This window comes from Mustela nivalis (genome assembly GCF_964662115.1).
Source record: "Mustela nivalis genome assembly, chromosome: 5".
In the NCBI taxonomy this organism is placed as follows: Eukaryota; Metazoa; Chordata; class Mammalia; order Carnivora; family Mustelidae; genus Mustela; species Mustela nivalis.
Window position 1 is genome coordinate 51025507 of NC_139024.1, and position 12760 is coordinate 51038266.

Consider the following 12760-nt stretch of genomic DNA (forward strand, 5'->3'; position numbering starts at 1 on the left):
ATTAGATGTTGGGTTTTGATAGAATATTGAGACCTGGTTCTTAGGTTATTACCTTGAGTAGTTGGTTGGATAATTATGCAATTTATTGGGATAGTGAAAAAGGGGAAATAAACATCTGGAAAATAATTTAACCAAGGGTTTGATTTTGCATATCTTAAACAATTGTGAAAATTTTATTAACTAATGAGAATGAAAAGAGAGGTTAACAGAGAAAGTCTGAAGTCTCAGTTGAAGTCAGATATCATGAATTTGTAATGAATATCCTAGTATGTACTAAAATGTACATCATTAGAGATGTTTTTGAAATATCATACTAGTGATGTATTCTCCATCATGGATTCCTTTAGAGGTGTAGACGCCATGGTTTTTGAACAATTAAGACATTGGTGCTTTACATGCACACACAGAGGAGAGTGGGAAGCCATGTGAAGTCACTAACAGTGAGGCAGCACACAGCTGCTTGTGAGTCTGGATCAGGCCCTGCCTTCTATCACTGGCTGGCACTAGTACCGACCTGCAGCTAGTCCCCACAGTGAGGCACCTGCATACCGCAGCCTGACTCTATCACCAGACTCCACTGAAGTGTGTACACCTAGGGGGACAGTGTGCAACCACAGAAGAGCAGGCTGAAAATCACAGTCGTTGCAGCTGTCAGTGAGCCTATGGTTGGCCCTGGCCCTGGTTATCTACCCTGGCCCCATCACTACCCCCATCACTACGGGTATGTCTATACCTGGTCCCTTCTACTATATGGGAAACTACTGGTGGCCTCAATAGCTGAGTGTGTGCACACCACTGAATCTGGTCACCATTGTTGCCTACTCTGATACCTTGCTACTAGGTGAGAGGCCCCATTTTAGGACCCCATTTTAGGTAGCCACTGTGAACCTCTGCAGTCCTTACCAAGGACCACACAGTTATTGCTACAGTGGACACCAGAGACCTGAGCTAAAGAATATCATGCCCTCCAGGTCTGTGGAGACATGTGGTGGCACTGAATTGCCATCTTGTATCACGAGACCTAGGGTCAAAGTACAATCCAGTATGACCCCACTGACAGGTGATAGGCTTCCCTTATCAAGTCAGACCATAAGACTTGGAAAAGGTGGGTGCTTCTTCAAATGCAGAGAAAACTATAGAAGACTACAGAAATCATGAAGAATCAGGGAAACATGTCTTCACCAAAGAAATGCAGTAAACTTCTAGTAACTGGCCCTAAAGAAATGGAGATCTAGAAATTGCCCAACAAAGAATTCAAAATACTTGTTGTACAGATACCTTGAATGCTACAAGAAAACACAAAGAAGTAGTATAACAATAGGAGGAAAACAGTACAAAAACAAAATGAGAAGTTCAACAAAGGGAGAGAAAACATAAAAAAGAAGAACCAAACGTAATTTTGGAGCCAAAATACAATCAACTGAATCATTCAACCACAAGGCAGATTAAATGAAATTATCTAATCAGAAGAGTTAAATAAATAAATGAGAAAGAATTAGAATTCTTTTTAAATAGAAAAAAAGAAAAAAAGAGAGAGAGAGAGAAAGGGAAAAAAAAGAGCGGAAGGGGTAGAAAGCTTATTTATATAAATAATGGTTGAGAACTTTCTTAACGTGGGGATATTCAAGTTCATTGAAACTAATAGGTCACCTCAAAATTTCAATTCAAAATGATTTTCTTCATAGCACATAATAATAAAACTGCTTAAAACCAAAGACAAAAAGAGAATTTTAAGAGAAGCAAGAGAAAAAAAAAAAAAATCTCTTGAAAGGGAACCCCCGTAAGGCTGTTAGTGGATTTCTCAGCAGAGTCCAGGAGAGAATGATATGATATTTTCAGAATTCTAAAATAAGAAAACTACCATCCAAGAATACTTAACATAGGAAAGTTGTCCTTCAGAACTGAAGACTAAATAAAAACTTTCACTAATAAATAAAAGTTGAGGGGCACCTGTGTGGCTCATGGGTTAAGAGTTTACCCTCAGCTTAGGTTGTGATCCCAGGGCCCTGAGATATAGCCACATGTAGTGCTCCCTGCTCTGTTGGAAGCCTGCTTCTCCCTCTGACTGTCACTCCCCTTGCCTGTGTGCTCTCATTCTCTCTCTCCCTCTAATAAATAAATAAAGCCTTAAAAGAAAAAGCTGAGGAAATTTATTGCCACTAAACATACCTTATAAGAAATACTGAGTTTTTCTATCTAAAGCAAAAGGATGCTAATTAGTAACATAAAAACACAAAAATATGTAACATACTGGTAAAGGTAAGCATATAGTGATGTTCAGAATACCTAATACAATACTATGGTAATGTGTTAATTGATTACTTAACTCTAGTATAAAGGGTAAAGGAGAAAAATAATAAAAATAACGATAGATTCAATGAATTGTTAATGGATACAAAATATTAAAGGATGAAAATGGTGGCATCAAAAACATGAAAAGGAAGTAAAAAATAGATTTTTATATGCAATATACGATAAATTGTTATCAGCAAAAAATAGACTGTTAAATACATTAGAAATATTTAAGATGTTTTGGGTCAGCCTCAGGAGAACCACAAAACAAAAATCTACTATAGCCACACAAAAGATTTAGAGAAGGGAATTATAGCCTACCACTGTGGATAATAATCAGTTCACCAAGGAAGAGAGCAAGAAAGGAAGAAAAGTAAACCGGAACTACACAACAGTCAGAAAACAGTTCTTAAGATGGCATTCGTACATTTTAAGCTAACTACTTTAAATGTTAATGGATTGAATCCTCTACTCAAAAGGCATAGAGTCACAGGATTGTTAAAAAAATAAGCCCCAACTATATATATGCTACCTCTAAGAGACTCACTCTAGGTATAGCAACACATAGGCTCAAAGTGAAGGTATAGGTTATCCAGACAGAAAATCAATAAGGAAACATTGGATTTGAACCATACTTTAGACAAAGATATAAACAGAACATTCCATCGAACAGCAGTAGACATTATTCTCAAATGTACACAGAACATTCTCCAGAATAGATCAAATTATAGGCCACAAAACAAGTCTTTGCAAATTTTAAAAGACTGAAATTATACCAAGGATCTTTTCTGAGTGCAAGTATCTTCTGCAAGCAGTGATTCCTTTGTCAACTAGTTTTCCTTTTCTTTTTCTTTCTTTCTCTTTTCCCCCTTTTTTTTTCTTTCTTTCTTTTTTTTACATGATGGTGTAAAACTAAAAGTCAGTAACAGGATAAAAGCTGGAAAATCCACAAACTTGTGAAAATTAGAAAACATGCTACTGAACAACTAATAGGTCAGGAAGAAACAAAAAGGGAAATGAAGATGTATCTTGAAACAACAGAAAAGGAAGCACAACATATCAAAACCTATGGAAGGCTGTAAAAACAATTCTAAGAGGGAAGTTCAAGATGATAAACACCTATATTAAGAAAAAAGAAAGATCTCAAATCAGCAACCTCACTTTATACCTCAAGGAACTAAAACAAAACAAAACAAAAACCACCAAGACAAAAGTTAGTAGAAGGAAGAAAATAACAAAGTTTATAGCAGAAATAAATTGAATAGAGACTGGGAAGACAGAAAAATGAATGAAGCTAAGATTCAGTTTTTTGAAAGGATTAAAAAATTGATAACCTTTAGCTAGACTACCTCAGGAACAAAGAGAGGTAACTCAAATAAAATTAGAAATGAAAGAGGAGACATTACAAGAGATATCACAGAAATACAAAGAATAATGAGAGACTACTATGAACAATTATATGCCAACAGACTGGTAACAGAAGAAATGGATAATTTTCTAGAAATATACAAGGCTGAATCAAGAAGAAACAGAAAATCTGAGCATATCAATAATCAGTAAGGAATTGAATTAGTAATCAAAAACCTAACACAGAGAAGTCCAGGCCCAGGTGACATTACAGGGAAATTCTATCAAACATGTAAAGAATTAATACCAATCCTTTCCAAACTCTTCCAAAATAAAAATTGAAGGAGAGGTACTATTTCCAAATTCATTTATGGGGCCAACATAACCCTGATACCAAAGCCAGATAAAGACACTATGAGAAAAAAATTACAGACCAATACCCATGATGAATATAGTTGAGAAGTTTCTCAACAAAATATCATCAGCACATTAAAATGATTTCTCATTGTGATAAGTGGGATCTATCCCTGGGGTGCACGGATGGCTCAACATATGCAAATCAATAAATGTGATATACCACAACGAGATAAAGAAAGAAAAATTCAATGTTCTTCTCAATAGATGCAGCAAAAACATTTGATCAAATATAACATCCTTTCATGATATAAACCCTCAACAAATTGGATATGGAGGGAACAATACTGCAAAACAATAAAGGCCTGGGATCACAGACTCATAGCCAACATTACACTCAGTGATAAGAGTTTGAAAGCTTTTTTGCTAAGATCAAGAACAAGACATAGGTGCTTACCCTTATCACCATTATTCACACAGTACCAGAAGTCCTACCTGGAGCAATGAGACAAAAATGAAATAAGATAAAAGGCATTCAAATAGGAAAGAAGTAAAATTGTCTCAGTTTACAGATTATATGGTCATTTATATGGTGAATTCTAAGACTCCACCAAAAAACTGTTAAAACAAATTCATCAAAGAATTCAGTAATGCTGTCAGACATAAAATTAACATACAGATAAGAGTTGCATTTTGTACACTAACAACAAAACACCTGAGAATGAAATAAAAAAGACACTCCCATTTATGATAGTATAAAAGATACCACAATGCTTAGGAAAAATTTAACCAAAGAAGAGAAATATTTGTACACTGGAAAGTATAACACTTCAACTAAAGAAAGAACACACAAACAAGTGAAAAGATGTCCTCTGGCATGGATTAAAAGACTTAATATTGTTAAAATGTTTATACTACCGAAGTCACTTACAGATTCAATACAATCCCTATCAAAATTCCAGTGGCATTTTTTTCCCACAGAAATAGAAAAAAATAATTATAAAATGTGTATGGAGCCACAAAACTAGCCTGAATAGCCAAAGCAATCCTGAGAAAAAAGAACAAAGCCAAAGGCAGCACTCTTCTTAATTTCAAACTATTCTACAAAGTTCTAGAAATCAAAACAGTATGGTACTGGCATAAAAATAGACCTATGAGCATAACAGAAAGCCCAGAAATAAGGTCTACACTTATGTTTAATTAATATTAAAAGAAAAAAAAGCTAAAAATACCCAATGAGGAAAGAAGAGTTTTTTCAATAATGGTGCTGGGAAAACTGAATAACCACATGCAGGACAATGATATTGAACTCCCACTTAAACTGTACACAAAAATGTACTTGAAATGGGTTAAAAACTTAAACACAAGGCTTGAAAATGAAAAGCTTCTGTAAGAAAACACGGGAAGTAGCTCCTTGACATTGGTCTTGGCAGTGAGTTCCAGTGTATGACAAAAAAACACAAGCAACAAAGGCAAAGGTCAAATAGACAACATCAAACTAAAATGCTACACAGCAAAAGAAACAATTTTCAAATGAAATAACCTACAGAATTGGAGAAAATATTTACAAATTGTATAGCTGATAGAGGGTCACTCTTCAAAATACATAAAGAACTCAAAAAACTCAATAGGAATTAAAAAAAAAAACAATTAAAAAGTGATCCAAGGAACTAAATAGACTTCTTTCCAGAGACAACACACAAATAGCCAGCAAGTATATGAAATGGAACTCAACATCAGCCTATCAGGGAAATGCAGTCAACAATGAGATATCACCTTATACCTGTTTGAATGGCTATTATCAAAGAGACAGCAGATAGCAAGTGTTTGCAAGGGTGTAGAGAACACTTCCATACTGTTGGTGGGAGTGAAAATTGGTAGAGCCACTATGGAAAACAGTATGGGGGTTACTCAAAAAATTAATAATAGAACTACCATATGATTCAGCAATATCTCATTTCTGGATATACATCCAAAGGATTGGAATCAGGAACTCATTAAGGTATCTGTACTCTCATGGTTACAATAACATTATTCACAATTGCCAAGATATGTGACTAATCTAAGTGTCCATCAAAACATCAATTTCCTATGTTGTCCAGAGAGGGAATTCAGTACCTGGGGGATGGGAGGAAAGAGAAATGTCACTGTATACCCTTTTGTACTATATGAACCAGTGACACTGTTAGCTATTTAAAAATAAACTTCATTAAAATTGGAAAAAAGAAAAAAAAAGATGATTCTATAAAGATGTGACATACAAAGTTTGTATTTTAATGTATATATAAATTTCAGCCACAAGAAAGGAGATCCTTCCATTTTTTATAACCTGGATGACCTTTTTATAACCTGCATGAACTTTGGGGGCATTTACTAAGTGAAGTAAGTCATACATAGAAAGTCAAATACTGTATGATATAACTTATATATGTAATCTTAAAAAGCTAATCTCAGAGAAATAGAGTAAGGTATTACTTACCAGGGACTTGGATAGGGATAAAAGAGGATATTGTTCAAAAGGTATAGACTTCCAGTTATAAGATTAACAAATTTTTCAGACATAATGTAAAGCATGGTGATTATAGGTAGTACTTTATTTTATATCTGAATGTGCCTAAGAGAATAGATCTTAAATGTCTTCACAACAGAAAAGAAATGATAATTATGGGGACCTCTGGGTGGCTCATTCGGTTAAGCCTCTGCCTTCTGCTCAGGTTGTGATCATAGGTTCCTGGGATCAAGCCCAGCGTGGGGCTCCCTTTTCAGCGAGGAATCTGCCTCTTTCTCTCCCTCTGCCCCTACCCTCTACTCGTGCTCTCTCTCACACTCTGTCTCAAATAAATAAATTAAATATTTTTTAAAAAGAAATGGTAATTATGTGACAAAATAGAGGTGTTAGCTATTGTTAAGGTGGTGATCATTTTGCAATATAGAAGTGTATTAAGTCAACAGATTGTGTACCTTAAACTTGTAAGATGTTATCAGTAAATTATGTCAATAAAGCTGGAAAATGAATTTTAAAAAAGATAAAAATTGAACTTTATTAAACATTTTCAAAAGACATTGATGCTTTAGTTTAAAAGATATATTTTTTAAGATTTTATTTATTTATCAGAGAGAGAGAGGGAGAGAGAGCGAGCACAGGCAGACAGAATGGCAGGCACAGGCAGAGGGAGAAGCAGGCTCCCTGTCGAGCAAGGAGCCCGATGTGGGACCCAATCCCAGGATACTGAAGTATGACCTGAGCCGAAGGCAGCTGCTTAACCAACTGAGCCACCCAGATGTCCCAAAAAGATATTTTTAAAAAAGATTTTAAATATTTATTTGTGAGAGAGATTGCAAGCAGGGGGAGGGGCAGAGGGAGAAGTAGACTCCCCACAGAGCAGGAGCCTGATGTAGGACTCGATTCTAGGACACTAGGATCATGACCTGAGCCGAAGGCAGACTCTTAACGCACTGAGACACCCAGATGTGCCTCCCTCCCTGTAAAGGACATTTTTATCTTATGTTCAGAATGAATATTGTAAAGTGAAGTTTCAATAGAGGAAAGCTTATAAAATCATCATAATCTAGAACAGAATTGAAAGTTGATACCTTCTTGACATCCTGGAAAATTGCACTGATGAGAAATCCACTGACTGAGACTCTTTTCTGTACTACTCTATGTCATGACTTTTTGCTTGTTGTGATGAAACTGGAATGAATCTAGGGACACTCAAAACTCTGACCTGTTCTATGATTTCTGTTAGGCATTAGGGTAAGGTTTTTAGTAGTGTTAGATAATACTATAATCAAGGCTGTGAAAAGAACTTTTTTCTCCCCAGGAAGTTTCTGAGAGGATTGTCAAGTCAGGAAAAAAAGCAGATTAGAAAATAGATCTCTCCAATACTAGCTCACTTAGAGCTCTGGTAAAAGGCTGCCTGCCTTAGAGCTGTCTGTGCTTTCCCACTCTTAAAATGTGTAGTAAACCAATTTGTGCCTTTCATGCCTTTTCTTTCTCTTTGATTTCAGACTTAAATATTTGTTTTCCTGAAAAAAAAAAATCTTACCAATTATTGCTGTAGAGTGCCCCACAGAGAAAGATAAATCGGAGTAGCTTCTGTTCTATTAGAATCTTTCTGACCATCTTCAGTGGGGTTATACCCCAGGAGAAATTTTCTCAGCTTCCTGTGTAACCCAGACCTAAATCTGATATATTGTAGCATCTCTATTCCTTTTATCATGTCTTATTTTCCTTGTTATCTTTCTCCAGTCATATACCCAGGCTCTTCTTCCCTGGAATCACTATGAAACTCAGTTAATAAGGTCTGAAATATTCTTTGGTGAAATCTTAATCTTCACTTCTTAATGCCATCCATATTCAGTATAATCTAGATGATCAAGCAAGAGAGATTTCCTAATGTTTCTTGTTATTTTCTATGTGTCATTCTCAGAGGGCACTGTTCAGTTCCTTGGATTCAGACTTTTGAGGTGTAGGATAGTGAGACATGGCTCTCTGAGACCTTGTTTCATCAGCTGTTGACTTTCTTTCGGACTTAAATATACCTATATTCCTAGAACCATCTCTAAAAGCAATAGAATGTGAGCATGACTTTTTTTTTCTTTTTTTCATTCCCTGCCATTTAGGCTTTGTTTTAGAATGAGCTCATTTGGTATAAAGCATGGGTTCTTATACACAGCTTAAAAACAGCATATTCATTTAATGCTAAATCTCCACAATTTTTGGAGTGAAATTTTTTTCATTTTTATTTTTAAGTACCCTGTAACATTAACTGGAATGTTATTGTTAGCACCCTGGTTCTTGTGGAAAGTATCCCTGGGAAATCTGTTAACATTTGCTCACCTTGAAAATCAATGCCATCCTGATAGGTTTAAGTTCTTTCAAGTCAAGTCCTTTCTGCCACCTCCTAGTGAGTATAAGCAGAAAATCTCTGGGAAGAAACCGCACTTTATAGTCATAACATAGTGTTCAGTAATATCTACTTAACGATAACTAAATTTTAAAGTATTCGGAGTGCTTCGGTCATGTTGTTAAACATCATGGGGAGATATTTAGGAAAATATCTTTACTGATGATTGACAAACCATAGCAAAATCAAGTTTTAACTTATATTCATGTCTGTGGTAATATTACAAATTCTCCTATATCCCAGGAGATTCTTTAGTGACTGTTCGTATATGACACAAATCTTGGGCTTTGCTATAATGCAGACAATGAATATTACCTGATTGGGATAATATGAATTGCTGCACAGTTTTGATAACTTCATTCCAAGTGATTATGGTCCACATCCTTTTAAAAATCCCAGGCCTTCATGTCCCTTGCAGAGTATGACTATGCACACTTAAAATTTCAATGAGAATATTATAATCTTCTGGCACTGGGCTGAGGAGTTACATGAATAAACATGATGATATTCTCCAGCCAAATTTACCTGATAATTTTGGCAAGCCTTTGCCTCATATGTCTTGAGCAGTATTTACAAAGCTGTCTTTAACATTTTTGTGCCTTGGAATAATTTATTTCCTCAGGTAAGGATGTTTAAATTCCTTCCTTTTGGAGCCCTGCAAGTGAGGGAAGCTTGGAGATTAGGCTTTAAGAGAGGACCATGTTGAAAACAAATGAAGAGAATTGGGGTGATGGTGTAACTACTGAGAATGTGTTGGGGTTCATGTGTGTCATGGCTATGTGTTTAAAATATGGAATTATAACAGATAACATAATTCTAAATTATTAGGTCAAAGATCTTGTAACTTTTCTGGTCTAAATCGCTTCCGTGGAATCAACTCTGGTTGCCATTTAAATGCCGTGTTGATGGGGTAGGCCAACCACTTGTTTAAAGCTGTGGAGTTGTATGTAGAAGTTTGATGTGAAGAAAAGATTTAGATTCCTCAGGGAAGCTGAAAGTAATGAAAGATGGTAATAAATGAAAGAGAGTAATAAATTTGCCTCACTTCAGCAAACAGTGGTGAAATTTAATGCTAATAAATCTTGAACGGATCTAGAAATAAGTCATCTTTTTTTTTTCTTTTTTTTTGTATAGGTACCTGGGAGTACTGTGCTTAAATAAGATCTCCAAGGGGAATGTTTTCATGTAACTGAGTCTGTTTACATTTGTCCCATAGTGCTGCTTAATATGTTAGAGAGCGATCTCAGATCCTTCTAACACAGGGCAGTGCCTGGACTGTAGATGTGTTGAGATTCAGATATGAAGAGACCATAAGATCACCATATAGTGTTGCATTTTTATTATACCTCAGTAAACATGACTTTAAAAGAAAAAAAGCCAAGTCATGTATTATTAAACTTAAAAATAAATCAGTTTTCAAAAATTTTTTAAAAAGCTGTGTTTTTCATAAAAAATGATACAATGTTCCATATTAGTTTGGTAGTAAGCAGACAAATCATTTTCCCCTTGTCATGTGTACCAGACACAAAATGCATGAAATAAATGATTCGGGGTGCCTGAGTGGCTCAGTCATTAAGGGCCTGCCATAGGCTCAGGTCATGATCCTGGGGTCCTGGGCTTGAGCCCCTCATCAGGCTCCCTGCTCAGCGGGAAGACTGCTTCTCCCTTACCCACTCTCCCTGCTTGTATTTCCTCTCTTGCTGTCTCTCTCTCTGTCAAATAAATAAAATCTTTTTAAAAAATTAAATGATTCTGGACAAACACAGTTGGTCTATTCTGTCCAGCCATTGAGAGGAAATGCAATGAAGTCGTAAATGATAACTCTGGAACCAAACCACCTAGTTTTGAATCCTGGCTGTGTCACATATCTCCTGAGTGCTCTTGGAAATATTTTTTCATCATTTTGACCATTAGTTTCCTCATTTTAAACTGGAAATAATACTGATACCTTATAGGCTCGTTGATGAGATACACAGAAACATTAGCATTCAATAAAGCGTTGCACACAAGGTAGTCTCTGAAGGAGAGGAGGCACAAGGGAGTCCTGCCCAATCATTGCTCTAATGAGAAGAGAAGCAAGAATGGGTCTGGAGGCTCTGGGTAGTACGTCCTCCAGATATGACAGCACTGCCTCAGCGGCTTCTGCGGCAGTTCTCACATTCCTTCCATTCATGCCACTTCTCCATTTTCTTCTTGTGTAATGGGTTTACCTCGGATACCTGGAGCACCTGGCTTTCCGCTGATCCAACAGGCAGAGCATCAAGAACAGGTGAGGGCCAGTGAGGGCCAGCGATTATTTCTGTTTTGAGATAGCCACAGCACCCTTGTTAGAACTGGAACTCCTGATTTTCTTTTTTGATAAAAACACGGGGCTCCAGTAAAGGGGATTATGGTTTAATGAATTTGTACCAAAGGAAGACTTCCCTCCCGTAGTGTATACACTCCATTGGTGGAGATCTGGGCCCATGCCACTCATTGGATTAATCAAATAAGCATAGTCCTGATGTGTAGTAACTTAGTGGTAAAGCAAACAGGCTCCACACATAGACTGTTTGGATTCCCAGATTAGTTCCTTTATATCCTTGCTGAGTGATCTGGGGCAGGTTACCTAATCAATCTTAGTCTTAAACCTTATTTTTCCTCATCTATAATATGGGGGATACTAATATTTTACTCTTAAGATTATTCTGAGGATGAAATGAATTAGTGCATAAAAAAATAGAACAGGGCTTGGCATATGTGTTACTCACTATTAATGAGATACTTGATATTATTAGCAGTATTGATTTACTACCCTCTTTTTTTTTTTTTTTTTTCAAAATTCATGGAGAAAGATCATGGCAATTCATATGGATTTATAGGCAGTGAATACATTGCCACTCCACGTGCTGAAAGAAATAGTGGGATGATGACACCAATGTCAGGGAAGTACAGAGAGAAGATGCCCCAACAGAAGGCAGCCAACTCCTCTGTCCACATCTGTGAGCACATGCTTCAGCTTTACCAAGATGAGCCAGGCTATAGGAGCTATCCAGTATCCCTATTACATGGAGGCAAGTTCTGACTATTGCCCAATGGTGTCAAAGCATGGATTTGATGAGAATTCAAATCTGGACCCAGCCTTCTGTCCTCCTGGTAGAATGTGAAATTCCTCACTGGTGAGGTTGACATTCTAGGGACATCTCACACATAGAGTGGCCTGTCTTACTCAACCACTCAACCACTTATTCTATGCTCCTTCTGTCAATGGGGTATGAGTACTTCCACTTCATGACATATTTTATAGTCATTAACATTTTCCTAAAGAGTGTATAATGACATGAGAACATTAGTTAGAAGTCAAATGGAAGAAAAGATGAAAATTTTTGTTATTTTTTCCCTACCCATTAAAAAATAGCCCCATATAGTACCTATTTTCCCATCCAAGTACTAACCAGGCCCGACCCTGCTTAGCTTCCGAGATCAGACGAGATCGGGCGCGTTCAGGGTGGTATGGCCGTAGACTATAGTACTTATTTTCATCACAACACAGATGAGTGCATTTTAAGACACATAGCACTTTTTAATAAGGCAATTGTTTATAATTACATTTTGAATTAAAAATGAGATCTTTTTTTTTCTACTTAACCCCTGATAATTACCTAATAAAACTTCAATAAATGAGTGAATACGTGAACAAAAATCTTAGCCACTAAAGCTTATTTGCATTTTTTTCATCATTTTGAACGTCATTCTTAGAGGAATGGAGATACTTCTTAAGTTTTCTTTATCCCTAAATCTCAGTGGGCAGTTGGTTTGTTTTCATAAGCCCACATAAATTAGACTGATAACATCCATCTGTCTTTGCAGAAGTGGTA